The sequence below is a fragment of the Lepidochelys olivacea genome, assembly GCF_965140295.1.
Source record: "Lepidochelys olivacea isolate rLepOli2 genome assembly, chromosome: 8".
Classification (NCBI taxonomy): Eukaryota; Metazoa; Chordata; order Testudines; family Cheloniidae; genus Lepidochelys; species Lepidochelys olivacea.
Genome location: NC_140418.1, coordinates 61,847,410 through 61,873,968, shown reverse-complemented (window position 1 = coordinate 61,873,968; position 26,559 = coordinate 61,847,410). Strand labels below are relative to the sequence as shown.

At 41.7% G+C, this 26,559-nt stretch overlaps 1 long non-coding RNA gene across 1 annotated transcript in view; it reads right to left on the bottom strand.

The window, feature by feature from the left end:
- Positions 1 to 26,559, bottom strand: part of LOC311525426 — a 253,464-nt gene that overhangs the window by 10,575 nt on the left and 216,330 nt on the right. The window contains exon 4 of the long non-coding RNA XR_014712771.1: positions 25,391 to 25,991. This is a non-coding gene — a long non-coding RNA (uncharacterized lncRNA). The remainder of the gene's footprint in view (positions 1 to 25,390; positions 25,992 to 26,559) is intronic.

Genomic DNA, 26,559 nt, shown 5'->3' with positions numbered 1-26,559 from the left:
AAAAAATGAACCAAGCTTGCAGGAGAGAGAGGACAGCAGCATTGCCAGAAGGAAACAGAAACAAAAGAAAACATTTTTGCAATACTCAGTGGATCAGACCCTTGGACCCTCCAAACTCCCCTCTGCACTGCTCCAATTCATAGGGAAATTCTCAGCTGACTCTCACTGGGTGTTTGCAGCAGTTCCCAGCCTCATTCCCAGCTCCATTCAACTCCATCCCTGCTTGGTTTCTGACTCAAGCTCTGACTCTTATTTGGACATGTCTATGTGCAGATTTATTTGTTTTTCCTAAAGCTAATTAAGTATTTTAGGAAAAAGTGTGAGAGTGGCCACCAGCAAGAGTTGGTGGCAGCATTCTGAGGCCACCAAAAATTCTGTAGTGAGAACCCCTGAATTATACCATTCTCATGGACAGTGGGTGCAGAGTGCACACCAAGTAAGACTGTGCCTCTCAAGTGCTCCCACAAAGGCTGTGAGGCCCAGCTCTGTTCCCCACACAGGGCTTTGTGGGAGCACTACAAGGCGTACCTTCCTCTGTAGCTGCCACACACTGCCTCAGTTCACATTATGTGGACATTTACAAGTGGAAAGCAAATGTTTTCTTTTACTTTTTTCCTGTAAATAATCCATTATGCGAGCACCAAAATGTAATGCCATGCATTTGCCAAACTATTGTCAGCCAGATCATCATCCTGGAGAAATTCAAGCTTAATGCAGGCCTGACTGCCCCTCCCCCCAACAAACTGGTTATTTCAATACTTTACATGTGTAAACATTTGTTATGCTTCTTGACTTGACCAGATAAATTAAGCTCAAGCTTTTTTCCCCCTCACCCAAGAAAGACTTACACATGCCAACATGTCCATGCAAGCATGCCCTTCCTGCCAACAGCTTTAAATTTTAAAAGCAAAATTCCCCAACACCTGAAATTCCCCTGAGTTGGGATTAATTACGAGGTGCTCCTGAAAGCTCATCATTGCCGCTGAACAGTCTTCACCTCTCACAACAGTGACATGTTTTTGGACTTTACAAAATCTCCAGAGACTGCCTCAGAATGGAGCACTCTGATTCCTCCTTCAGAAAAGTTGATTTTCCAGGCTTAGCCTTCATTACTGAGATAATCTGCACTATTTAGAAATGTCTTTATTCTACCAATGTGAAAGCCATTTCTTTTCACCATACGTCATGAAAGCATGAACTGGCCTTATTCTGATCTACCTTACACATTAAACAAGTTGATTTGAGTTTATAAATTCAAGAACAAAAGACTTTGGATTCTCAAAAACAAAACAGCCACAGTGCCCTTCCCATATAGCAACTAGCAGAAGATAACATGACAAAATGTAAAACAAGTCCTTTGCTGGTGCTCTTTTTATACTGTACATTTGCTGTTAGGACTGAAGGGGAGAAAAATTCTTGAGAGAAATATGTTGTGTGACGGGGCAAGGCCAGATGGCTATAGAAAAGTAGTGGGAGATAGATTTATTAGCTCCAGGCTAAACAAATCCCTAGTACCAGGATAAGTTAAATGGCAGCTGCTCCAGGTCAATTAAGACACCTGGGGCCAATTAAAAACTTTCCAGAAGGCAGGGAGAATGTTAGGTTGATTGGGACACCTGAAGCCAATAAGGGGCTGGCTGAAACTAGTTAAAAGCCTCCCAGTTAGTCCGGTGGGTGTTGATGTCAGGAGCTGTGGGAGGAAGTTGTGCTGTTGGAGAGACTGAGCAGTACACACCATATCAAGCACAAGGTAGGAGGCCCTGAGGTAAGGGTGAAGTGGGGGCTGCTGTGGGGAAGTAACCCAGGGAATTGTACGTGTCATGTTTCTAAAAGGTCAGCTACCATAGCTGATACTATTAGGGTCCCTGGGCTGGAGCCTGGAGTAGAGGGTGGGACTGGGCTTCCCCCCACCTTTTGCCCCCTGATTAATCACTGAGACTGGGAGACAAGAGACTGTGCAAGGAAGGATAACTTCTCCTCACCTCCCTTGCTGGCTTATGATGAAAATGGCTCAGTAGACTGTGACCCTTGTCTCTAGAGAAAGAAGGGTTATATGGAGGGTCACAGTGAGCCTCTGAGGCTAGCGAAATCTGCCAGGAAATGTGGGACCCATGGAGGCAAGGACAGAGCTTTGTCACAGTTGCTTAAGAATTCGAGAAGCTGTGAAAGGAATTCAGCAGTTCTTTTTGAAAAACTACCTAGCAAAAGACAAGGATGTGACATGAGCTGAAGATCGAGATCACTAATGGAGTTTGTATTCTTTGTTTGGGATGATTATGAACACAGTTTACACTGAAAGCAGAGCAGAAAATGCTTGAAACATTATACAGTAGTCTTTGGGAGCACTTGTGCTACTATATCAATGCAAAAATAAATGAAAATGCAGAAGACTTCAAGAGGTTCTTTTAGTCCCTAAATTTGCAAGCAATGGGCCAAATTCACTAAAATGGCATACCTTTCTGTGGAAGCCTGTTTCCCCATATTCTTATAGAAGGAAGAAGCAACTGATTTCAGGGCGGTCAAACAGTTTTGCTGCTGTTGTTGCCTTTGCCTTAGGGCCCCATTAGGGATATGAGGGAGCAGGGACAGATTTAGTTTACAATGGAGGCTTTACAGGAATCTTGTACCAGAGGCTATGGATAGGGTTACCACCTTTCTAATTGCTGGTAACCAGACCCTGAGGCCAGGCCCCACCCCCTGCTCCACCTCTTCCCCCAAGGCCCCACTCCCGGCACTTGCTCCTCTTCCCCCTGTCGCTCACTGGATCATCTCAAAGAGCCTGCCTGCAGATAGGAGGCACCCCAGCTGAGCAGGGGCCGGCATGGGTTAATGACCTGATGCCTTCCCCTGGCCTGCAGTAAGCAGACTTTTGGTTTGGGTGCCATTTAGGGTTGCCAGGTCCCCTTTTTGACTGGACTTTCCAGTCAAAAACTAGGCACCTAGCAACCCTAAATGGCACCCGGATACAGAAGCCAAAAACTGGACTGTAAAACCCAGACAGGTGGCAACCCTAGCTATGAAAGAGCTACACTGCTCAGTGTCTCTCTGTTCACTCCTTCCCAGCCAAGTCCTCACACTCTGGTGGCCCTTACAATAAATAGCTTCTCAATAGGCAGTGCTATAGTATGATTGGGAAGTATATGGGAAGGTAGAAGGTATATGGGAAGTATATGGGAAGGTAGAAGGCTTTCAGGAAGTAATTGATGAGAAACAGTCGCATACGTGGAGAAAGGCATAAAGCCTAAATGATGTCTTGGCATTCTCTCTTTTTATGCTTGAACACTGAACAGTAGCTTTGCTAGCCCCTTAAAGCCTCCCAACAGGAGGGCTGTTTCAGTTCCTCCCTTCACAGGGTCTGTGCCTTAGGGGCCCAGTTGCTGAGTTTACACTGGCAAAAGCTGGTATAAATCTATGATGAGTCTGACACAGATATGTTTATAATTTGCAGTAGGAAAACATTTGCATTTCTTCTAGGACCTATTCCCCAGCATTATTCCTTTCCTCTATAGTGTCAATCTCTTCTGTTTAGCCAGCTCTTCAGGCCAGGGACTGTCCTCTACTCTGTGTTTGTACAGGGCCTGATACAACAGAGCCCTGTTCTGACTTGGGCCCTAGGCACTACCATAATAAACTTAATACATGATAATTCTGTGAGGCCTTGAAATCAAGGCCAATTTGACTCTGGTTCAAACCCTGCAGTCCTTTTTGCCTCAGTTGGAGATTTGCCTGTGTAACATGTGAAAGATTGGCCCCACCTCACTAATTTATTTTTAAATTCTGAACTGAGGTATCAACAGAGTTTCTGGCTGTAATTAACAGATTAGTTACCTGAAATTGCCAAGATAACGTGCTTCATTGTGGTACGGCTGTTATTTATGATCCCTCTTGCTTCATTACACAGCTTGATCCCTCTTACTTCATTTGTTTTTCAATTTGTCAACTCAGAAACTCCATGTCCATAAAGAGAAAATATAACTAAATTAACAGAAATGTCAATTTAATAGAAATTCAAGTCACACAAAAATAGCTCAAACCGTCTCACATCACTCCCAGAAGGCAAAAGCCTGGAGGACAGGACGGGTCTGTGGGTAAGGCACAGGGCTGGAACTCAGCAGATGCGGGTCCAGAACCTAGTTCTGCCAGAAACTGTGCCACTCAGTGTCTCTGGGACTCTTTTCCCCATCTCTAGAATGGTGATCTTAATCCCATGCTTCACAGGTGTAATGCAAGTACAAACTCATTGATGTTTGTGAGTAGCTCAGACACTACAATACTGCGTGCCATATAAGCACCTAGATAGAAGTAGACCTTGCAAAAGGAACAGCCTGCACTCTGGGCACCAAAATCTAACAAGCTCAGGCTCTTTTGCACCAAAGGGGGAAAACAAATTCCAGAGCATGTAACCACATACTGAGAATGCTTTGCCACCAGATCCACTGAGTGCATTCTTCTACTATTCCATAAAGAAGGGTAGGTTAATAAAAAATGTGTTTTCCAACTTAAAACAAAAATGATTAAAAGAGACAGTGGTAGATCCAAGTAGCAGAGCAGGTGGATATGAATGACGAGTGACAGTAACCATGAAGTGAAAAGACTGTGCCCACAGACGTTCATTCCTCAATGCCATTCTGTTTTCTTCTTATCAGTAAAATTGTATGATGATTCTGGAAAGGTTCAACAAACTGGTACCAGGAAAATTTCCTACCATTCCAGTTACACAGAAAAAAAAGCAGGGGGAGGAGGGCAGGGGAATCTAACCATGAATAATTTTTCCCATTGCATATATATTCATTGTCTCTATTCTTTGACAAAATGATTCAACATGAAATCTGCCTTCATAGATGAAGGAGTGAAAGTACTGAAGCCAATGCACTTCTGAGAGTCAAGCCACTTCTTTAGGTGCCTAAATATGAGCTAGGTGACTGTGTTTGAGATTTTTGACCTGAGGGTCATATATTTCTCTCACTAAAAATACACAGTTGAATTCTAGTTGAAGTAAACAGATGTTGTTTTCCTGAGTGTGGAAAAATGAATCTGGTTCAAGGGCTTATATGGGGGGGAAAAAATGGGGTAGGAGAGGGGGGGAAAGGAAGGAATTCTTCTTTAAGTGAATGCATAAATGTTCTGATCTGGAGGTTTGGCTCAAGCTTTTCTGTATTTCTCCTTTTTCTGCATTGTACGCATCTCTCTTTTTCTGGTCCTGCCCTGCTTTTTATTGCCTTGGCTAGTTTAGTTTTTCCCAACCCCACTCCCAAATACCCTATTAGTATCAAGGGCCTGATCCTGAAGGGAGCTCCATGCAGACAGCTCTAACATCTACTTTCCCATGAGATTATCTCTGAATTTTGCAGGTCTTAGAGATCAGTTGATTTTGGGAGCTGAACGACCTACTTCTTAACTATGTGGTATACTCCCCCTCCCAAAGGGAAGAATTCACAGGAAACTCCACAAGGGAATCTTTCAGCGTAGTTTGTGTAGGAGACTATAGTGCCTTATATTTCTTAATTATTTGTATTTGCATGAAGTGTAACAATATGACATCAAACATTAATGGAGAAAGTAAGTAAAACCTGCCATGCCCAATGGCCTTAATAACAACGAAAAGATCAACTGCAAAGCATTATTAGAGTCACAGCAAGACAAGTCCTAGTGGGTAATATTTCTATACTTCACTTCCTTCTAGGTTGGCTAATGAAAAAATAGCTGTTCTCTCATTCCAATCAATACATTGTGCAATATCTAGAAAATAAACTTTTAGTAGTAAAGTAGAAACATGACCCTTTGATCGTGTCTCTGACAATGAATTTCCTGCAAATACTACAGAAATGTTCTCGAGGAGTGCACTCTTAGAGGTCTGTGGTATTGGCAAATCATTTGAAATCTCTGCTATTAGAGTAAGGAGGCCAAACTCATTTCTGGTTTACACCATTGAGGGTCTGGCCCGTTCAAGACCAACAGTACAACCCACAGTCCCACATCCATGCTGTTATTCATCACACACACAAACACACACATACACACAACCCCTTCAACTCCACTAATTATTAAACTGAGTGACACATTTAAATCTTCTCAGCCTCGGTGTTCTCAGTCTAACTGTGCAAATGCACCTACATTGGATGATATCATTCACAAGTTAAATACATGCTTTGCTTGAGTTCAGTTTTCATTTTGAAGGGAAATCTGCTCCTACTTGTGGAGTCTTTGGTTTCTGTTTTGGGAGCTCAGTCTCCTTCCTGAGAGCTGCATTTTACAGTCTGGTAGGGGAAGATTAGGTTGTTTATCTTTTGGAAGTTTCTCTAATGGATTTGGAATGTTTTCAATCAAATGTCAAATACCGAGTACCCAGTATTGTCACACAGTACTGTAAACCAACACTGATCTAGAATACACATTATATAGTCACATCACAAAAATTCCACCCATCAGATATAACAACAGGTTATTCATTAACCTTTTTTCTTCACATTCACCACACTCTTATGTTTTAACCAAATTTCTGAAAACACTTTTCATCTATAGATTTCTCATGAGCAGTTTGTTTTATGAATAGTCAACCTTTAAAATTTGAATGGTGTTGGTTAATTTCAGTTGGACACAAAGATCATCTGGTCTGTTTTCCATTTAGAGTAGATGAGTATATCTTAGAATCAGGTGCCTAGTTCACATACTCATGTTTATTCATTCAGAATTTGCTTTCCACAAGTATTCTCCAATATTTGTTTAAAATGTGGTGTTCCCACAAACATTCCTACCAATAAATTCATGTATTAAAATATTTTCAGAAAACAAGTCAGAGGCACATACACAGATTAACCAAATTTGTTTAAACATGGACAAATATCCTCAAGAATGTTGTAACTAGACAAGGGTAAATACTTCAGTGATGTGTGTTCTGGTCATGTGCTATGAAGAAGTAATTGGGAAATTCAGTCTTGGTTAGGCAGTCACAGTAAGGCATATAGTAGACACAAAATTGCTCAAGCTGAGATATATGTATGGGGGAAACAATGACAATATTTAGCTGAAATGAAGGTTGGAATCTCTGCTTGGAATCAATTAATGAAAATCAAAGGAAATTATCTGGTGAATATTTTGCTTGTCTTATTGCATTAAGAGTTCTACAATTATTTGCAGTTTACTCATATTGTTTTCAAACTAGAAGAATCTGAACCTCCATAACACTGAATATTCCATTCATGAAAATGTTTACAAAAATGATTTCTGGGTCAATACATTACACTCTCTTGAGATGTGATGAAACAGCATTGTTTTCGTACCGTAAAAGACAGAAATCTTCATGATTTACCTGACTCTTCCTGTGGTGTCATCCAGTGCTTTGTTTTGCAGCAGTGATAAACCCCTCAGAAACCCTTGATTGCTCATCCCACACATATCAGAAGTTAGCTTTTAATCAGTACAAATGGTAGTACATTATTTAATGTTCAACGTTCCAGTTTGTTAATTATTGATCATTCATGATCTAGAGTTATGCCACACTAATTAGTCATAGTTTTTAGAAGTTGGAAGTATTTTGCTCTTCACTAGTTGAGTTTGCAAATAGAATGTACTTTTAAATCAGATTAATCTTAATATAGTGCACCTTCTTTTTAAAAGGACAGACTGGGTGGGGTTGTGGGGTCTGGGAGGGAGTTCCGACGTGGGGCAGGAGGTTTGGGGTGCAGGCTCCAGCTGGGCGGCACTTACCTCAGGTGGCTCCTGGTCGATGGCACAGCAGAGCTAAGGCAGGTTCCCTGCCTGCTCTGGCTCTGCGCTGCTCCTGGAAGCAGCCACCATGTCTGGCTCCTAGGTGGAGGCGTGGCCAGGTGGCTCTGCACAGTGCGCACTGCCCATGCCCACGCCCACAGATGCTGCCCCTACAACTCTCATTGGCCATGGTACCCAGTCAATGGGAGCTGCCGAGGCAGCACTCGGGGCAGGGTCAGTGCACGGAGCTTCTTGGATCACATCTGCATGCACCTAGGGGCTGCAGGGACATTCCGGCTGCTTCCGGGAGCTGCGTGGAGTTCGGGCAGGCAGGGAGCCTGCCTTAGCCCCACTGCGCCGCCAACCAGACTTTTAACGATGCAGTCAGCACTGCTGACTGGAGACACCAGTGTCCCTTTTCCACCAGGAATTCTGGTCGAAAACCAGACACCTGGCAACCCTAAACTCTAGTCTTAGTAGAGAACCTTGTGGCATCAGCTATTAACTTTTTGCCTTGATGAATACTGACCATTTATTCCTGTTTAGTATCTATGATGCCCAAAGTACCTTTAAAAAAAATCACTATTTTCTCAATGGGTAAAACTCACCCCTGTGCAAAAGGCCCACACAAGATTATGCACCACCTAAATCCCACTCATGCCCTATTTTCAGGTGGCCCTTTGCACACAGGTAAATTTAACTCCATCTATGTAGGAACAATGCCTGAAAAACTAAATTCCACACAGCGGAACCACAGTGCTGTGTCATTCAAAATAATGGGCTCTTTCTCTCCCTTTCTTTGTCAGTGACAGTGTGAAGGAAACAACTGCACTGAATGCAATGCCTACAGCAATTGCACAAATCTGGTACCCTTTATGAATATGCTAGACATGGAAATGATACCAAATTATTCCCAATTGCATGCTCTCTCATAATGCATGAAAGTTGCTGAAGGAGTCTCCCCCTTTTTCCCCTTCCCTCTGTAAAGTGAGAATATAGAAAATTGCTGAAAGGAGAACAAAAATTTAATAGAAGCTTTTTTTCTAAATCGCTTTGGTTTTATTAATTGTTTCCATTCATCTTCTTGGCTTTTTTCCTGCTAATAACTGGGCTGGAGAAGTAACAAAATTCAAACTATATGGAATTATAGAACTTTATATTATCGCATGCAATTTTACTATTATATTATAGTTAAGAAATTACAAAATGACTGTAATGTTCTCAGTCAAAGAATGAAGGAACTCTGTTGATTTTTTCCATTAAGCTAACATTACTAAAATCACAATGAATGTCTTAATCAGAGATCTTTATGAACTGGAATCTTTCATGTATTAAAAGTAGGCCTTTGGTTCATAAAACAATTATGCTGAGCTTATTTTTACCACAGCCTACAAAGGAGATAATCCCTCTTATTAACGGTTCAAATATCAAATGCAGAAGACAGGTTTAATGGAATTATTTTTTTAATCTTTTCACTGTCACCACAAGTGCCACCTGACATTAATCCCCTGGCACCAATAATAAGATTAAATGAGAATTTTTACCTTTGGCATTGTATGATAGACTAAAGCGTAGGAAGAAATCTCATCACTGGTTTAAAAAAGATTTAGTGTCAGCTGCATGGCAATAGAGCAGAAACTGTCTATGGGAAAATAGCTAGGTATATAGTAAGCAACAGGAAAACATAAGCCTTTATATCTAGTGCTACATCATATTCCAAATACTGCCCCCCCCACCCCCCCAGAACACCATATCATCTGAGAAGACATACTTGTTAATCACTAGAGTTTCCTTCTCAACAAGCTAAATGTATTGCAGAGTGGGACATTTTTTTCTGAAGTAACCTCCATATATCTAATCAAACATCTAAATATGTTATACTTATGGCAGCTTGAGTGAAACTGCCACAGATCAGAAACTAAGGGCCCATCCTGCAAGGTGCAAACTGCCTGCTATGAATTACTGAGCCCTCTTAGCTTCCACTGAAGCCAAGTTGAAGGAGGAGCTCAGCATGTTGAATTGCGGTTAGGCTCCATGTTAGAAACAACTTTTGCTCTGATACATCAAGGGGACAGATTTTCAAAAGAATTTTATCTTTTAGTATTAAGCTATTTCTAAATGTACCCCATGAAATTGTCATGTTTGTTGTGTAGTGCAACTTTACATTTCTAATAATAATTTCTAACACTTTCTGTGATGAGTTGTTCCTAAACAGGATCAGAGGAGAGCCTCATTGTGCTCTCCCTAGTAGACTTTACTTTTGTTCTTCCTTGTTGTTTTCCTTAATCTACAGTAAAAGCCATTTTTCACAGCAAGTACATGTTCTTCTATTTGTTCATTGAACATGATAGCTTCTTACTTGCAGTGAGCTGAGTTCTGTGATCTGCATTGCCTTTCTGTGTGTTAATGATATCAGGAACAGCTATACCAGAGCAGGGAGAAGAATTTGTTGTTTTGCTTTGGGTATTTGACACCTTCCATTTTTTCAAGAGAGACAATGTTCCCTTAATTCCAGTCCTGGGATTAAGAAATAAGAAAATGATTTCCAAATATTCCATTTGAAAATGCATTTGTAAGTTTTAAGTCTCCATGTGTTCTGCTAATATCTTAAACAGTTTTTAGTATGTATTTATTTAAAATCATTACAATTCCCCTTTGATCAATGTGTGCAAGATATAATTAGGCCCCCACCTTGTAAACATGCACATAATTAGCCCAAGACTAAAACTGTGAAGTTAGATTAGTTATGTGCATAAATGTTTGCAGGATTGGGGCCTTAGATACCAGTTCTTCAAGCTACTCTGCATGGGCAGACTGTAGACCTGCATTGAGCCCCATTGACTTCAATGAGATCCCATGCAGACAAGAGCGGGCTCTGGTTTGTAAATGCTTTGGGATGAATTGTGTCTTCCTAATTTTGCTACCTGATGTGTAAAACATTTAAGACCCAATCCTGAGTGGCACCTTTGGTCACTACTACAATACAAATGTTAAATAATTATCAATCAGTAAAAAAAAAAGCTGTATTTTCAATATGCTGGTATGAGATGCTTTAACAAAATCAAAACCCACACAAAGCGTATATCCACACTACAATTAAAAACCCGCGGCTGGCCTGTGCCAGCTGACTCAGGCTCATGGGGCTCAGGCTAAGCAGCTATTTAATTGCCGTGTAGCCATTCAGGTTTCGGCTAGAACAGCAGTTCTCAAATTGTGGGTCAGGACCCCAAATTGGGTCGTGACTCCATTTTAATGGAGTCGCTAAGGCTGGCATTAGATTTTTTTGGGCCCAGGGCCAAAGTTCATAGCAGTGCGTGGGATTCTTCCATCCTAAGTGCAGGACTCTGCACTTGTCCTTGTTGAACCTCATCAGATTTCTTTTGGCCCAATCCTCTAATTTGTCTAGGTCCCTCTGTATCCTATTCCTACCCTCCAGCATATCTACCACTCCTCCCAGTTTAGTGTCATCTGCAAACTTGCTGAGGGTGCAGTCAACGCCAGATCATTAATGAAGATATTGAACAAAACTGGCCCCAGGACCAACCGTTGGGGCACTCCGCTTGATACCGGCTGCCAACTAGACATGGAGCCATTGATCACTACCCGTTGAGCCCGATGATCTAGCCAGCTTTCTATCCACCTTATAGTCCATTCATCCAGCCCATACTTCTTTATCTTGCTGGCAAGAATACTGTGGGAGACCATGTCAAAAGCTTTGCTAAAGTCAGGGAACAACACGTCCACTGCTTTCCCTTCATCCACAGAACCAGTTATCTCTTCACAGAAGGCAATTAGATTGGTCAGGCATGACTTGCCCTTGGTGAATCCATGCTGACTGTTCCTGATCACTTTCCTCTCCTCTAAGTGCTTCAGAATTGATTCCATGATTTTTTCAGGGGCTGTGGTGAGGCTGACTGGCCTGTAGTTCTCCGGATCCTCCTCCTTCCCCTTTTTAAAGTGTCATACTAGTAGGGTATAGATTGTGAGTTTGCCATTGACTTCAGTTGACCCAATATTTGTCCCACAAATTGCATGGAATAAAAGTTATCCTTGGCCATAATTTGCTTCCTTTCTTTTCCCACCATCTCAAGCATCCCTTCCTTCTTCCAAGGCTGCGTGTGAGCTTGTTGTTTACACAGTGGCTACTTTGTCAGCTGACAGAATTTCTGCACTACAGATATATAACTCATAACATTATAAAACACTTCCAGATTATTGTGAGAATAAAGGTGCAGTTCAAAGCCAAGTTCTAATCTGTAAAGAGAAATACTATGAAGCCTTTTCAAAGAGATCACTTCTGAAGGAATAAACCTGTTCCACAATATTTTTTAGCCCATTTATTGCTACTAGAAATAAACTGTCCATTAAAACATGGGACAATCTAGTAATAGAAAAACTGACTCATCTACAAAAAAAATGAGAATCATCTCTGAATTTGGTATCACTTTACTGAATATTCGTAACAAAACATGCTTGGATATCAGCTGGCTATCACAATCTTTTAAATTCCTTCTGAATATCTTAACCTCAAAAAAAAAACTTTAAGAAAGCCTTACTGAGGTTAATAAAATGTAACTTTTCAAGCCTGCCTACATAGTATTGTAAATAAGGCTTCATTTATTTGAACTATACACATTAATTATCACCTTACTAACACCAATAGTCACAGCAGAGAGAGCAGGTGCTCTCCCACTCTTACTCCTACAACCAAACCTCAAGAAACCATGTAGCTTTCCCTCCTCTACCTCCCTCCCACAGCCACCTGGAGCAGCCGGGCTAGCACAAGCCTTCTGGGGAGAGCCCCTAAAAGGTCCCAGCTCTTCTGGAAGATCTCTATTTAGGAATAGTATCACACCTTCAGTTCATAGCCAGGGCCAGATTAATCCATTGCTGGGCCCTAGGCAAAAATATACTTCTGGGTCTGTAATGAGGTTGACATCCACCTCTCGCAAGTGCCCCCTTCTGGTTGGGTGTGTCTGTGTTCTTTCAGTTCTGGTGACGCCTTTTGGTGGTTCTCAGGTGGTTTTTTCAGTGACTCAGCCCTCTGGCAGAGTCATACACACTGTCTGCATGTGAAACAAAACAGACCCTTTCCAGGGTAAATAGTCCACCAGGGTCCATTTCAGTACCCCTCTCAATCTTTAAATAGTCCCAGCCCTGGTATGGGACCATATCCCCAGGATTTCCTCCCTGGAGACAGTATCTCCCTGCAACCCTCCCCAGGCTCAATCCCTACTCAGTCCCAGCAGCCAGCCAGCAGCTCCTTCATTGCTCCCCTGGTCCCTGCCCACACTAAGCTGTCCATAGTCATGCTGTTCTTCCAGGCAGCCAGACACACAGTTCTGTCTTCTCCAGCTCCAATCAACAACTAACTGCTGCTCTGTTCTGCAGATTTTTTTTTAATATGGCCCTCCTGGCCCCTGATTGGCCATTTCAGCAGCCCCTCTGATTGGTTGCTTCCTTGCAACCACTTCAGGCCATTTGTAGGACCTCTCCACTGCTCTTTTCCTGGGATGGGTGTGGCAGAACCCTGAGGTCTCCAGCAGGGGCCTTTGGGCCTAGTCCACCCCATCTCAGGGCTCCTATCTTCTAATATTAATAACGACAAACAGTCGTAGAGTACATTCACCATGGCCATACTGTGGATCCACCAGGATTGGCTTCCCATCCTGCTGCTGCTTGGGGCACTACTCACCATGGTGAAAGGGCAGCAAGGCCAAACCTGAGTGGCATTGTGACCCCGTGCACCAGGTTGCAATGCCATTCACTCTAGTTTGGCCTGGTTGCCCCTCCATCGTGGTGGATAGACACATTGATAGATTCCGGTGTCTGTGCAGCGCCTCACTGAAGGCAATAAGGCTTCAGGCAGATGAGGACTCAACACATACACATCATGTTCAGGTTCCATGACTAATTTTCTATTCCCATTATTTTTTAAAAAAGCAAATATGTTTGTAAATTTTGCTATATTAAGCTTTAAGTTTCCATTGTTTTCATTGTCCTCTAATACTTTCAAGATTTTTATATTTGCTCCAGGGGTAGGATATTATAGTAAGGCTTACCAGGACTATGGTATAATAGCTATGATGCACTGGGTCTGATTTCAATGTATTCAGATTTTCCAAGATTTTCTTTAATAGCAGCTGTTCTTAAAGGTTTTGATTACTTCCTAACTTCCCAAATATCTTCACTTTACATATTAAAGAGAGGTATGAAAATGGTTGAGACATAGAACTCCTTTTCAACAAAATTAATTGTATCTCCTGCCTCATTTATTTGGGGCTACTTTTACGCAAATAAATGTTTGACTGAGTACATAATGAAACTTAAAACCCAACTTTTTTGTTTGTCATATATGTATTGAGTTCACCGTGGCTCCTGATATACTTATGAAAAATGCTCAATAAAACACATTTTTGGAAGAAGTTACTTTAAAAATCTTTCTTAGGATTTCACATACTAGCTTTTGATGTAAATTATGGTAAGCAGATCTGTGCATTAAAACTTTGCTTATTTCTAGGACTAATAAGTGTTGGGGGGGTGTTTTTGTTTATTTGTTTTGTTTTTCCCCAAAGTATCTATACATAATTTATGTTTTGCAGAATACCTTCTTTTAACTTTCCTGTATAGATCTGAAACAGTCCAAAATAATTTTCCTACTTACAGGAAGAGCAAGAAAAACAAAACTACCTTTGGCAATGTACTTAGCTCTTCAGTGCACTAATACATCCTTAAGACACCCTACACATGTAGTCCAAACATCAGTAGAGCCAAAAATGAAAAGAAAACAGAAATTGATTATTAGTCTTTTGGGCTTAATTATTTCAAATGTCTCTCTGCTGCATTATGAAAAATAATCTAGACTGACAGCCAAATGCTACCCCATGAAATAGCTTAAATCATATCCCAAGCAGAGAGGCATGGATGATGAGAGGCTTGGTTCTATCAATACTATGATATATTTCAGTAATTGGCCCAAACCTCTTCAGATTTAAAAGTTGCATAATTACGGGGGGGTTAGCATGTCTACAGAATACTATGGTATTGTAGGGTAGTTAGAATTATTTTCTTTATTGCTTTTTTTTAAAAAAAATGGCACTATCTCAATCTGGAAATCAACAAAAGCAGCAGACAGAAACTACAGTATATATAAATATATACAGAGATACGGAGCGTCTGATTTTTCCATCACCTTATACCAGTTGTACACACTGTGACTCCACTGAAAGTGTGCAATAGCTAGAGGGAAAGGAAGTAAAAATCAATGGAGTCAATGATGTAAGGCTGTGGAAAATGCAGCCCACAAACTCTGCACACTTTATACGATGTACTTGCTGTAATTACTACTGCTCCTGGCACTCAAAGATGTAAAAATATTCAGATTACTAATACCATGTATTTTTGCTGTATGCTAGAAATCCTTCCAAGTGCTGTCTGTTAACTGGAATATGACACCAATGTGCTATTTGGTATGAAATTAACATAATAAATGCCCTCTTGTTCAACATGAAATGATCAGAATGCAATATTAATGCTGCTATTAGCCTCATATGCACCCTTATAACAAAATTTTGTAAGAAAGAAATGGAACGTCCTTATTTTAGAGACAGCACTCTTGAATGTGTCATTAATTCAAGACTTTACAACACATTTACCCGTTAGCTGTACAATCAATAATATCAGTGCATCTGTACAAAGGGTTTCTATACAAAAGGCACGAGCAGATCACCAGACTTGCTTACCACCCACTTCTGGATGAAAATGAAGAATTGTGGATTTATAGCACATCACAATAGGTTGTTATAGTCTCTGTTCAAATGTAATGAACCTGTGGCTGCTGTATACAGATACCATGTTACGGCTGGCTACACCTCAGGCATATGGTATCAAGGACAGAACTGAGATCCCGCTGGTGTCAGACCACAGCATCTCTCACAGTTGACAGAGAATGTAATATAGGATTAGAGCTTTGCAGAAGAAGATATTTTAATAGTTCTTATCCAGGAGACTTCATAGGTAGGAAGGCAGCATGGCACAGATAAGGCATGAGGGTGGGATTCAGGAGAACTGGGTTTTACTTCTAATTCTATCCTGAACTGTGCCACAGACTCACTTGAAAGAGTCATTGAAGCCCAAGCATACAAATTGGCCTCCAGTTTTGAAGTGCCTCATTTACTGAGTGCATGTGCTCACCACTTCTGAAAATCAGTGTGTCTAAAGCAGACGCACTCAAAATGTGGGCTTTAACTTCTCTGTCCATCAATTTCCCTGTCTGGAACACAATGAAAATCACCCACCTTTGTGCAGTGCTTTGACATCTACAGATGAAAAGGTCTACAGTATGTCAGTGCCAGCTATTATTACAACTGCTTGTGCGGTGGTTAAGGTTACATTAAGACTTTCAGTATAGCCCCTGTTTTCATGCACTCATTACCTTCTGAAAAATTATCCTTTGGGACTGAATCTTTCCATGATCAGTCTCAGCCCAAAGGTTAATTTGTTTGGAAAGCTGCAGTGAAATACTTTTTCATTTTAGTTATTACTGAGGAACAGGCCCTTTGCTGGGGGGAGGGAGGGAAGGAGAGAGGGAATAGACATAAAAAGCTTACAAGCAATTTGAACATCATCTCTGCATGCTCTATAGCATCTGCTAAAAGCAGAGCAGAGTCTAATGAATCCCCAGCTGTTCATGACATTACAATAATCAGTTTTCCATCCTTGTCTTGCAAGCCTAGAAGCTGATAAAGCAAAATGCAGGACAGAGACTGTAGGTGTCTACGCTTGGAAGGATTTGTTTTTTTATTGCTAAATGTTGGTAACAGTCCATGTCACTGCACACACAGAAACCAACAAAAAATATTTCCATCGACAATCAAAATTTTCACACAGGCAAAATAAGAAAAATGCTGCTTAAGAACTTATTAGAGTTTGATTTAAGGATCTTTACTTTCTATGCTTTGACATGGGATGTTGACAACTTGTATTTTAACAGTTATAAAGCTTTACATTTTTTAATCTGAATGGCTACTGTCATTAAATAATTATTGCCTTCTTCCCTACTGTCTGACTTTCACCTTCCCCATAATTTTCCACAACTATGAAATTTTAAATTGATATATAATTTAAACGTTTACAATCCATAATTTTCCAAAACTCTGAGAATTTAGATACTTTATCTGTCAAAATTATAAATAAAAAGGAAAAGTGAATTCTGCCAAGCCTATATACATCTCACTAAAAACACCACAAAGTCCTCCAAGAGATGCCAATTAAAGGCCCAATCTGCCAAACACTCACTACCAATTTTTGGGCAAGTTCTTCAGCGCATGTGTTCAGTTTCAACCAGATGAGGATCTGGCCTATAGAACTTTTGCTTGGAGTAGACCTATTGATTTCTATTTCACTGAAACCAATGGGACTACTTCCAGTAATCCGTGCTGCTCTTATAATTTGCAGACCCAGGCCCTAAGCTTCTATGGGTATGTCTACACTGCAATAAATACCCATGGCAGGCTCGTGTCAGCTGACTCAGGCTGTGGGACTGTTTAACTGTGGTGTAGACGTTTGAGCTCAAGCCCAGGCTCTGAAACCCTGCAAGTGGAAAGAGTCAAAAAGTCTGGGCTCCAGCCTAAGCCCAATGGTTTACACTGCAATTTTATAGCCCCGCAGTCTGAGCTCCACAACCCTGAGTCAGCTGACACAGGCCAGCCCAGGGTATTTTTTTTAACTGCAGTGTAGACGTACCCTATATTTCTTTGCTGCCACTTTTCTCGCCTATCACATCCTCAGCCTTGTGAAGACATGCCTCCAGCCTAACAAGGAAAGCAGGGAAGGTGTGAAACTCACCCCTCTGCCATACCATTCACCTGAATGTGCTGTCATTGCTTCCCAAAGACTATTCATTAAATGGTGTATTTCAAAGCCAAATGGGACCATTGAAATGGAGCAGCTATAGCCAACAGAATCCCAGGGCATTTGTCTATGAAAATAAGTTGTGTTTTAAAAGATAATTTAGCTGGTAATGGCTAACTCTAGTTTAGACAAACTCAGTGGTGAGCTGGAGCCGGTTCGCACGAACTGGTTGTTAAATTTTGAAGCCAGTTTAGAACCGGTTGTTAAAGGGGTGGGCAAACTGTGGGCCACATGCAGCCCGCGGGACATCCTTTCCATCCCACCTGAGCTCTCGGCTGGGGAAGCTCCCCTGAGAATTTTTACTCACCCAGCAGCACTCCGGGCCTTTGGCGGCACTTCGGCGGCGGGTCCTTCACTCGCTCTGGCCCTTCAGCGGCATTTTGGCATCAGGTCCTTCAGTGCCACCAAAGACCCGGAGCGACTGAAGGACGTGCCGCTGAAGTGTCGCTGAATACCCGGAGCGACTGAAGGCACTGGTTCTTCTGGCAGCTCATCACTGGACAAACCCCAGCTGTCACAGTCCTACTTGAGCTCCCCAAGCTGGACACTCACCAGGCTGCTGTGTTTGAATTCCATATGTTAGACCAGTATGCTCTTAAGCTTCCCTTGCTCTGGGTAGGTGGCAGCACTCCTTCTTGGAAACACATCCTGGTCACAGGCTCTCTGTCTCTTACCCCTTGAAATGGGACCTCTTGGCCCAGCTGCCCTAGACCCTGAGGATACCAGGGCAGATTCCCTAGTGGCTTATACACACCATTTCCCAGAGTCCCAACCTTGTGGGGGGCACTCTGGGTTTACAGTTCACATCTTCAGCAACACATGGTAGTGAAGCAAAGAATCATACAGGCTTTGTAAGGGTTCAAAAAAAATCACTGTTTACTTTAGCTAGCACAAAGAATAAACAAATCTAGACAAAATGATTAAACACTGTACATGTTTTCCTGACTCTGTTTCCGCACCACTCTTGAGTGTTTATTGACTGCAAAGTCAGTTCCTTTCCCTCCCCCTACCCCCTCTGGCACTTGGTTTCTCCTCTGAACCATGCAGTCTCTCTCCTCTGCAGCCAGTTCCCTTTTTCCTTGGCCAGTCCCATAGTTTAAAAGGACCCATCTGCTACAAAAGGTTGTTATAAGGAGGAGGAAGAAAAATTGTTCTCCTTAACCTCTGAGGATAGGACAAGAAGCAATGGCTTAAATTGCAACAAGGGCAGTTTAGGTTGGATATTAGGAAAAACTTCCTGTTAGGGCAGTTAAGCATTGAGTAAATTGTCTAGGGAGGTTGTGGAATCACCATCACTGGAGGTTTATAAGAATAGGTTAGACAAACACCTGTCGGGGTGGTCTTAGATAATACTTAGTCTTGCCCTGAGTGCAGGGGACGAGACTAGATAGCCTCTCAAGGTCCCTTCAAGTCCTACAACTCTAAGAAAACATGCCCATGTTCCTCACTCCTGCCAAGCTTCATCTCTGTGAGAACTTCTGAGGTCCCCTCAAGTCTGTCAGTCTCCGTGGCTTTTAAGACCCAGCCCAAGCACATGACCTCTTTGTTCTCCTGTTTGGATATTTTCCACTCTCTGAACCCCAGCTCCCCACAAAAGTTTGAGAACTGGTTTCGCTTCGGATGTGGCCATCTCATTATCCTGAGGTGCTCCCATTTGAATGAGACCCATCAGGGTTTTATGACCCTTAATTGTCCCTGGTATGGGAGATACATGACACAGACCTAACAGCAGATGATGGATTCCATATACACTAAGGCATTGGGTGATACAGTAATTTCATAACCTCAACCAGAATTCACAAATTGTACATAGACAGATTTCTAAATTGTCACATCAGTGATACAAAGTACTTTGATCCATGAAGCCAGGGCTGAGACAGCCATCCCATGAAAGTCCAGGGAATGTTCTGGGGAAATGATAGCCTGTCCCTCATCTTCTCCCAGCTTTCTCCACCCCACTGACATACACAATTACTAACAATAAATGGGAAGAAATCTCATTGTTCAAAACCTTGCTGAAATTTCCACCCCTTTAGTTCCCTTCCACTGGATGGGGAAATTGGGTCATATAGCACTGAGGGACCAATCACACAAACATTCATCACCATGCATAGTGATTTCCACTGTGAATTTGATGGGACTAGCTGTGGTCATAAGCACTGTGCCCAGCAACAAGTCTTTGCAGGATTGTGTGCCCTACATTAGTAGTGAATATCTATGCAGAAAGTCTTTAACAACAGAGAGAACTTTCTCTGTAAAGAGACTTCAATGCAGAAACACATTCTATATTTTAAACTATACATTCCCACAGAACTTATAAATTCTGCAAGTGGAAACCTCTCCCCACTCCTGAGTTTAGCATTGCTCTGGGTGAAATCCACTGTCCAGAAGGCCAGCACAAAACCTATACACCACTGTCATAAATATAAAGGGAAGGGTAAACCCCTTTAAAATCCCTCCTGGCCAGAGGAAAAATCCTCTCACCTGTAAAGGGTTAAGAAGCTAAAGGTAACCTCACTGGCACCTGACCAAAATGACCAATGAGGAGACAAGATACTTTCAAAAGCTCGGAGGAGGGAGAAAAACAAAGGGTCTGTGTCTGTCTGTATGTTGCTTTTGCCGGGGACAGAACAGGAATGAAGTCTTAGAACTTTTAGTTAGTAATCTAGCTAGGTATGTGTTTAGATTATGATTTCTTTAAATGGCTGAGAAAAGAGCTGTGCTGAATAGAATGATTATTCCTGTCTGTGTGTCTTTTTTGTAACTTAAGGTTTTGCCTAGAGGGATTCTCTGTGTTTTGAATCTAATTACCCTGTAAGGTATCTACCATCCTGATTTTACAGAGGTGATTCCTTTACTTCTATTAAAAGTCTTCTTGTAAGAAAACTAAATGCTTTTTCATTGTTCTCAGATCCAAGGGTTTGGGTCTGTGGTCACCTATGCAAATTGGTGAGGATTTTTACCAAACCTTCCCCAGGAAGTGGGGTACAAGGGTTGGGAGGATTTTGGGGGGAAAGACGTGTCCAAGTTACGTTTTCCCAGTAAATCCAGATAAAGTTTGGTGGTGGCAGTGGAAATCCAAGAGTAAAATAATTTTGTACCTTGGGGAAGTTTTAACCTAAGCTGGTAAAAGTAAGCTTAGGAGGTTTTCATGCAGGTCCCCACATCTGTACCCTAGAGTTCAGAGTGGGGGAGGACCCTTGACAACCACTTAAGCTCTTTGAGACTAAGTCCGTGTCGACACTGCCCTGCAGTTCAGACTACTGGGGTGTGAATAGCAGTGCACACCAAAGTGCTGCGCTGTATCTCCCCTGTGTGAACAGCACAGGTGAAAACTAAAAGCTTCCTGGTTCTCTTTAGTGTAATCCTTGAACTATGAATTTCTTAGTTCACACCCACAGCATCAACACAGGGGAGTTACAGCCCAGCACTTTTGCGCACTCTGCTATTCATACGTGTGTAGTCCTAATCACAGGGCAGTGTCAACATAGCCTATCTGTGCTACTTCTCTGACCAGGAGAAAATTTCACCTTACAATAGCAAGTTGTCAGCCTTCCTGACTCTCCTGCTAAAGGATAGAGCACAACACCAGTAACAAGTTTTTAAGGGACTTAAACTACACTACAGTCTACAGTAGTTGCAAAGTAAAATTTTAGAATGTTAGCTATATGTACTCAAATATGACCTGGTGTAGACAAACCCATAAACGATTAGGTTGATGACTGATTAGCAGCTATAGCGAACAAGAATGACAGATGTAATTCTAAATCTCTTACACCAGTGTATTTTAGTGTTAGAAATTACTAATATTATTATTTTGATATTAACATTTGCATTTAATTTGTTTATAAACTGATTCCATGAAAATCACAATGGACACTTGAAGGCACTTAAAGAAAGTTATTCTCCTATATACGTATTTGTGGGCTCAGGCCTGAACAGAGTCCTTGTTTACTGGTAGACTTCACTGCATTTGATTCTTAGGGTATGTCTACACTATCATTAAGCACCTGTGACTGGCCTGTGGCAGCTGACTTGGGCTCAGGCTACAGAGCTGTTTAATTACAGTGTAGATGTTATGGCTTAGGCTGGAGCCTGGGCTCTGGGACTGAGCCCAAATGTCTGAGCCCATGGGGTCCCATACATGGGCCAGCCATGGATGTTTAATTGAATTGTAGATATAACCTCGTATTACTACCACAGAGACATACAGCAGGAACTTCCTGGGCTTGGAGGAGGAAAATACACAATGTCTCAAAGTTAGTCAGGGTAGGGAATGTGTCTTCCTCTATGTTCTATATGCCAGTGAGCATACTGCCCCTTCCCAGTAAGTATTAAAAATTACTACTAGATAATTATAATAATAAGAAAGAGAAAAGATGGCCTTGTGGTTAAGTCACTAGACTGGGACTTGGGAGATCTGAATTCATTTCCTGGCTCTGGCACTAACTAAATGTGCAACCTTGTACAAAAAGAAAAGGAGTACTTGTGGCACCTTAAAGACTAACCAATTTATTTGAGCATGAGCTTTCGTGAGCTACAGCTCACTTCATCGGATGCATACCGTGGAAACTGCAGTTTCCACGGTATGCATCCGATGAAGTGAGCTGTAGCTCACGAAAGCTCATGCTCAAATAAATTGGTTAGTCTCTAAGGTGCCACAAGTACTCCTTTTCTTTTTGCGAATACAGACTAACACGGCTGTTACTCTGAAACCTTGTACAAGTCGCTTAATCTCTATGTATATCAGTTGCCCATCTGCAAAATAGGGATAATACTTCCTTTATCCTACCCTTTTGTCTGCTCTGTTTTGACTTCTCAGATTTTTAAGCTCTTTAGGACAGACAGTCTATTGTACTCAGTGTTTCTACATTGCTTCACCCAATGCCACTTAGATATTGGTTGGGCATTCTAGCTGCTACAGTAATACAAACAAATAGCAATAAACAATAAAGAAGAACTGCACACAGAAGTAAAAATAGTATGCCAGAATATAGTTAGCAAATATTTAGAAAATGGGAAAATCCATTATTAAACATTTAGAGCCTTGTAAGAGAGAGTGTCTAACTTTAGAGGAGAAATTTTCTTGGCTTTCCCACTATAAATAAATCACTGCATAGATAGAAGGTTTAGCAGGTGAATCAAAAAAGGAAGCTGCCTCCTATCTGAGTCAAAAGGAGTCAGGATAAACTTGTGTAATCTAGGTCACTCCTTGCACATACAACCACCTTGTGCCAGGATAGACTGAGAGCACTGTTTAAAAAATAAATAAATAAAAAGCAAAGATAAATGTGAGAGGACTGCAGTGATGAAATGTGGTGGCACAATACAGGCTGCATGAGACAACGATACTGTATATGTAGAAAGATGCATTAAAAGAAACTTCCAAAGTTATCCAACAAGACAAGTTCCACCAGATAGAAGCAAAATGTTTTTCTATGTGACTTTTATGTCATGCTTGTTCCATTTACCAGTCTAAATAAGCTTGCTGTTATTCTTAGCCCACAGGGAAAACTAAATCAAGCTGTCTTCTACCTTAAAATCAGCAACTCACACACTACCGTATTTGTCATTTCCGTGTTAATACAGCCATTCCATGCCCTTTTGTGATTTTTAATGCAGTCATACCTGGTTAATCCAAAGCAGTTTCTAAACTATATTTTTCTTAGCTGTATATACTGCACCTAGATTTGTATTAGTCTGAATGTTTCTGCAAGTCAAGCATCTGCCAACCCAAAGCCAGGACAACAATCTGATAGACATTTTTTTAAAAAATTTATCAATAGATTTTTTTAAAAGACAGCAGATAGATAGATAGATTAGATAGATATTGCAGATGAAGTAAAAAAGAAATATAGCATAGAAGATGAAGGATGATGCTGTAATTCAAGCACTGTACTACTAACTCATAAGATCTGCATTCAATTCCAGTGGCAGATTTACAGTCTCATCCTGGACAAGTCACATCCTTTTTCCATTTCTCAGTTTCCCATCTATACAATGGAGAAAATAACTTTCCCCATTAATAGGCAGATATTGGGTAGACAATTTTGTTAATGATTGTAAGACACTCAGATACTTGGATGAAATCAATGGCCATGTTAGCAGATAAATATTATAGTGTTTGAAATGTAGAACTGTTCAGAGATGAGAAGATCTACTTATTCACATGTAGGAGAAGTAGGACAAATGGAGAAAGTAGCTGGCAACATCCCCCTGTATAGAAGTCAAAGTGATCAAGCCATCTATTTTTCTGCATATATTTTCATTTATAGTCCACCTGTTTTTCAGCAGTACAACGTAGGAGTTTTCCCAATTTGCTACAATTACCCTAAAGGTTAGTGTTATGAGTGAACAGGTTTCCTTCTGAAAGCATTCTCCATAGCTCAGATGCAACAAGTTGCTGTGACTGCCATGGCATGCATTTATTTCATATCAACGTAAAACTAATGTGCCAGATTGTGGGAGGCCCCACAAAGGTACCAAGAAAATAATGGACAGCAGGCACATTCTTTCCCCCTTCTGCTCCTTGCACAGGAACTGTCCACAACTGCAGTTCCTGTGATCCCCTGAGAGCAAGAACTAATCCTAGCTAACACCACTAGCCTCTTTTAATGGAGTTACATGTTAAATGAATTTGGCTCATTGTACTGGAAATTGAGGTGAGTCTGTAAAATAGTTCTTTAGAACAAGGAATTGCTTTTACAGTGCATTCTTAGTAGGTGTCATAAATATAAAGGGAAGGGTAAACCCCTCTAAAATCCCTCCTGGCCAGAGGAAAAATCCTCTCCCCTGTAAAGGGTTAAGAAGCTAAAGGTAACCTCGCTGGCACCTGACCAAAATGACCAATGAGGAGACAAGATACTTTCAAAAGCTGGGAGAAGGGAGAAAAACAATGGGTCTGTGTCTGTCTGTATGCTGCTTTTGCCAGGGATAGACCAGGAATGGAGTCTTAGAACTTTAGTAAGTAATCTAGCTAGGTATGTGTTAGATTATGATTTCTTTAAATGGCTGAGAAAAGAACTGTGCTGAATAGAATGACTATTCCTGTCTGTGTGTCTTTTTTGTAACTTAAGGTTTTGCCTAGAGGGATTCTCTGTTTTGAATCTAATTACCCTGTAAGGTATCTACCATCCTGATTTTACGGAGGTGATTTCTTTACTTCTATTAAAAGTCTTCTTGTAAGGAAACTGAATGCTTTTTCATTGTTCTCAGATCCAAGGGTTTGGGTCTGTGGTCACCTATGCAAATTGGTGAGGATTTTTACCAAACCTTTCCCAGGAAGTGGGGTGCAAGGGTTGGGAGGATTTTGGGGGGAAAGACATGTCCAAACTACGTTTCCCAGTAAACTCAGTTAGAGTTTGGTGGCAGTGGAGATCCAGGGACAAAGGATAAAATTAATTTGCACCTTGGGGAAGTTTTAACCTAAGCTGGTGAAAGTAAGCTTAGGAGGTTTTCATGCAGGTCCCCACACTTAGAGTTCAGAGTGGGGGGGGAACTTTGACAGTAGGGCTGTGTGAAACATTCATAAATCAACCCAACACTAGTTCCCTAACCATCTTGCAAATGGACAAGGTTTATCTTTCACCAATATTATAATAATTATTAATTAATTATTTATTATGCTCTCTGTGGATTTCAGCAAAAATAGAAAACTGAGCAAAATAGTCAACCCAAACCAATCACTTTCATGGCTATTCACTATGGTCCCATTACCTAACTGGTTTGTCAGGAGCCTTGCCTCAGACCTGCTTGCCAAGGGGGTCCTTACCAGGAGTATGAAAGCTCTGGATGATGTAGCTCAAAGGGTCTTTAGCCCATACAAGCCTCTCCACCACGACAAGGTCCAAACTTCAGAAGACCCCAACAGCGGATCAAACACATATAGAGGACCTTTTAGTACTCTTCAGCTGTGAAGGCGGATGAGGGCTGCAGCAAGAGTGAGGCCCCTGGTTGTCTTGGATCTCCTTGCCACTGGGTCAGGGTTTTCCTCCTGTCCAGTCTTGTGTGGTCACCACCTGCGCACCAGTTTCCCCAAGTTAAAAGATTTCACGTACAGGCTTCTGCCAAAGGGTTCACACCCGCACAAAGCCCTGTGGTGACGGACGAGTGATAGTGAAGACAGGAGCAGTGATCTCTGGGAGACTTTAATCACAAATCTGCATGCAGGCGGCAGCCGTGTGACGGTTGTCTTCTGCTTGAATGAGATAGAAGTGCACTTCGGCAGCAGCAGCTGTGACTGAGCAGGCCTTTTTAGGATCTCCTCTGCTCACCCCAAATGGGGAGGGGCTAGAAAAGGTGCTCCAAACATAGGCTGTCTCACACTCTTCCGATTGGATGGTCGCATCCAGTGGGATCACTCAACTCTGTGGCTGAAACAAGAGATATAGGACAATGAATTTCACCACCCAAAATGTCCGCACCCTTATGGACTCTTAACAGAGTGAATGCCCAGAAAGAAGAACTGCCATAATTGCCAGAGAGCTGACAAGACTCAACATTGACATTGCCGCTCTTAGTGAGAAACGCTGGGCTGATGAGGGCCAATTAAAAGAGGATGGAGGTGGCTACACCTTCTTTTGGAAAGTAAGCCACCTGAAGAGAGATGCATTGACTGGATTGGCTTTGCCATCAAAAATAAGGTCTCCAATCAGCTTTTGGAACTTCCCATGGGGATCAACTAGTGGCTCATGATGATTTGGCACAAACTCAGCAACAACCATTATGCCACAGTCATCAGTGCATATGCCCCAACACTTGATGATGAGGAAGACAACAAGGAACAGTTTTATAGTAAGATTAGTAAGATCAATCATGTACCTGCAGCTCGCTCCACCACACTGTAAACACCCAAAGACTAAGTGAAAGCAGTGCAACGTCAAAGCACTTCAAGACCAAGCCAGCTGTGAGACGTTCCAGCAACACCTGTCTGAGAAACTG